Source organism: Syngnathus floridae, chromosome 14 (genome assembly GCF_059516105.1).
Source record: "Syngnathus floridae isolate MCC-2025c chromosome 14, RoL_Sflo_1.0, whole genome shotgun sequence".
Taxonomy (NCBI): domain Eukaryota; kingdom Metazoa; phylum Chordata; class Actinopteri; order Syngnathiformes; family Syngnathidae; genus Syngnathus; species Syngnathus floridae.
The window spans coordinates 10,992,109-10,995,725 of NC_142426.1; positions in this window are offsets into that span (position 1 = coordinate 10,992,109).

Sequence of the window (3,617 nt, forward strand, 5' to 3'; positions counted from 1 at the left end):
AGCCTACTTTGAAAGCCTAGCTCCAGTATGAAGCCCCTGAGCCTGGCTTTAAAGCCTACTTTGAAAGCCTAGCTCTACTCCGAAGCCCCTGAGCCTGGCTTTAAAGCCTACTTTGAAAGCCTAGCTCTACCCCGAAGCCCCTGAGCCTGGCTTTAAAGCCTACTTTGAAAGCCTTGCTCTACTCCGAAGCCCCTGAGCCAGGCTTTAAAGCCTACTTTGAAAGCCTTGCTCTACTCCGAAGCCCCTGAGCCTGGGTTTAAAGCCTACTTTGAAAGCCTAGCTCCAGTATGAAGCCCCTGAGCCTGGCTTTAAAGCCTACTTTGAAAGCCTAGCTCCAGTATGAAACCCTACTCTGAAGCCCCTGAGCCTGGCTTTAAAGCCTACTTTGGAAGCCTAGCTCCAGTATGAAGCCCCTGAGCCTGGCTTTAAAGCCTACCTTGAAAGCCTAGCTCTACCCCGAAGCCCCTGAGCCTGACTTTAAAGCCTACTTTGAAAGCCTCGCTCCAGTATGAAGCCCCTGAGCCTGGCTTTAAAGCCTACTTTGAAAGCCCACCTCCAGTATGAAGCCCCTGAGCCTGGTTTTAAAGCCTACTTTGAAAGCCTAGCTCCAGTATGAAACCCTACTCTGAAGCCCCTGAGCCTGGCTTTAAAGCCTACTTTGGAAGCCTAGCTCCAGTATGAAGCCCCTGAGCCTGGCTTTTAAGCCTACTTTGAAAGCCTAGCTCTACCCCGAAGCCCCTGAGCCTGGCTTTAAAGCCTACTTTGAAAGCCTAGCTCCAGTATGAAGCCCCTGAGCCTGGCTTTAAAGCCTACTTTGAAAGCCTAGCTCCAGTATGAAGCCCCTGAGCCTGGCTTTAAAGCCTACTTTGAAAGCCTAGCTCTACTCCGAAGTCCCTGAGCCTGGCTTTAAAGCCTACTTTGAAAGCCTAGCTCCAGTATGAAGCCCCTGAGCCTGGCTTTAAAGCCTACTTTGAAAGCCTAGCTCCAGTATCAAGCCCCTGAGCCTGGCTTTAAAGCCTACTTTGAAAGCCTAGCTCTACTCCGAAGCCCCTGAGCCTGGCTTTAAAGCCTACTTTGAAAGCCTAGCTCCAGTATGAAGCCCCTGAGCCTGGCTTTAAAGCCTACTTTGAAAGCCTAGCTCCAGTATGAAGCCCCTGAGCCTGGCTTTAAAGCCTACTTTGAAAGCCTAGCTCTACTCCGAAGCCCCTGAGCCTGGCTTTAAAGCCTACTTTGAAAGCCTAGCTCCAGTATGAAGCCCCTGAGCCTGACTTTAAAGCCTACTTTGAAAGCCTACCTTCAGTATGAAACCCCTGAGCCTGGCTTAAAGCCTACTTTGAAAGCCTAGCTCTACTCCGAAGCCCCTGAGCCTGGCTTTAAAGCCTACTTTGAAAGCCTAGCTCCAGTATGAAGCCCCTGAGCCTGGCTTTAAAGCCTACTTTGAAAGCCTAGCTCTACTCCGAAGCCCCTGAGCCTGGCTTTAAAGCCTACTTTGAAAGCCTACCTCCAGTATGAAGCCCCTGAGCCTGGTTTTAAAGCCTACTTTGAAAGCCTAGCTCCAGTATGAAACCCTACTCTGAAGCCCCTGAGCCTGGCTTTAAAGCCTACTTTGGAAGCCTAGCTCCAGTATGAAGCCCCTGAGCCTGGCTTTAAAGCCTACTTTGAAAGCCTAGCTCCAGTATGAAGCCCCTGAGCCTGGCTTTAAAGCCTACTTTGAAAGCCTAGCTCTACCCCGAAGCCCCTGAGCCTGGCTTTAAAGTCTACTTTGGAAGCCTAGCTCCAGTATGAAGCCCCTGAGCCTGGCTTTAAAGCCTACTTTGAAAGCCTAGCTCTACTCCTAAGCCCCTGAGCCTGGCTTTAAAGCCAACTTTGAAAGCCTAGCTCCAGTATGAAGCCCCAGAGCCTGGCTTTAAAGCCTACTTTGAAAGCCTAGTTCCAGTATGAAGCCCCTGAGCCTGGCTTTAAAGCCTACTTTGAAAGCCTAGCTCCAGTATGAAGCCCCTGAGCCTGGCTTTAAAGCCTACTTTGAAAGCCTAGTTCTACTCCGAAGCCCCTGAGCCTGGCTTTAAAGCCTACTTTGAAAGCCTAGCTCTACTCCGAAGCCCCTGAGCCTGGCTTTAAAGCCTACTTTGAAAGCCTAGCTCCAGTATGAAGCCCCTGAGCCTTGCTTTAAAGCCTACTTTGAAAGCCTAGCTCTTCTCCGAAGCCCCTGAGCCTGGCTTAAAAGCCTACTTTGAAAGCCTAGCTCCAGTATGAAGCCCCTGAGCCTGGCTTTAAAGCCTACTATGAAGGCCTAGCTCCAGTATGAAGCCCCTGAGCCTGGCTTTAAAGCCTACTTTGAAAGCCTAGCTCTACTCCGAAGCCCCTGAGCCTGGCTTTAAAGCCTACTTTGAAAGCCTAGCTCCAGTATGAAGCCCCTGAGCCTGACTTTAAAGCCTACTTTAAAAGCCTACCTTCAGTATGAAACCCCTAAGCCTGGCTTAAAGCCTACTTTGAAAGCCTAGCTCTACTCCGAAGCCCCTGAGCCTGGCTTTAAAGCCTACTTTGAAAGCCTAGCTCCAGTATGAAGCCCCTGAGCCTGGCTTTAAAGCCTACTTTGAAAGCCTAGCTCTACTCCGAAGCCCCTGAGCCTGGCTTTAAAGCCGACTTTGAAAGCCTAGCTCCAGTATGAAGCCCCTGAGCCTGACTTTAAAGCCTACTTTGAAAGCCTACCTTCAGTATGAAACCCCTGAGCCTGGCTTAAAGCCTACTTTGAAAGCCTAGCTCTACTCCGAAGCCCCTGAGCCTGGCTTTAAAGCCTACTTTGAAAGCCTAGCTCCAGTATGAAGCCCCTGAGCCTGGCTTTAAAGCCTACTTTGAAAGCCTAGCTCTACTCCGAAGCCCCTGAGCCTGGCTTTAAAGCCTACTTTGAAAGCCTAGCTCTACCCCGAAGCCCCTGAGCCTGGCTTTAAAGCCTACTTTGAAAGCCTTGCTCTACTCCGAAGCCCCTGAGCCAGGCTTTAAAGCCTACTTTGAAAGCCTTGCTCTACTCCGAAGCCCCTGAGCCTGGGTTTAAAGCCTACTTTGAAAGCCTAGCTCCAGTATGAAGCCCCTGAGCCTGGCTTTAAAGCCTACTTTGAAAGCCTAGCTCCAGTATGAAACCCTACTCTGAAGCCCCTGAGCCTGGCTTTAAAGCCTACTTTGGAAGCCTAGCTCCAGTATGAAGCCCCTGAGCCTGGCTTTAAAGCCTACCTTGAAAGCCTAGCTCTACCCCGAAGCCCCTGAGCCTGACTTTAAAGCCTACTTTGAAAGCCTCGCTCCAGTATGAAGCCCCTGAGCCTGGCTTTAAAGCCTACTTTGAAAGCCCACCTCCAGTATGAAGCCCCTGAGCCTGGTTTTAAAGCCTACTTTGAAAGCCTAGCTCCAGTATGAAACCCTACTCTGAAGCCCCTGAGCCTGGCTTTAAAGCCTACTTTGGAAGCCTAGCTCCAGTATGAAGCCCCTGAGCCTGGCTTTTAAGCCTACTTTGAAAGCCTAGCTCTACCCCGAAGCCCCTGAGCCTGGCTTTAAAGCCTACTTTGAAAGCCTAGCTCCAGTATGAAGCCCCTGAGCCTGGCTTTAAAGCCTACTTTGAAAGCCTA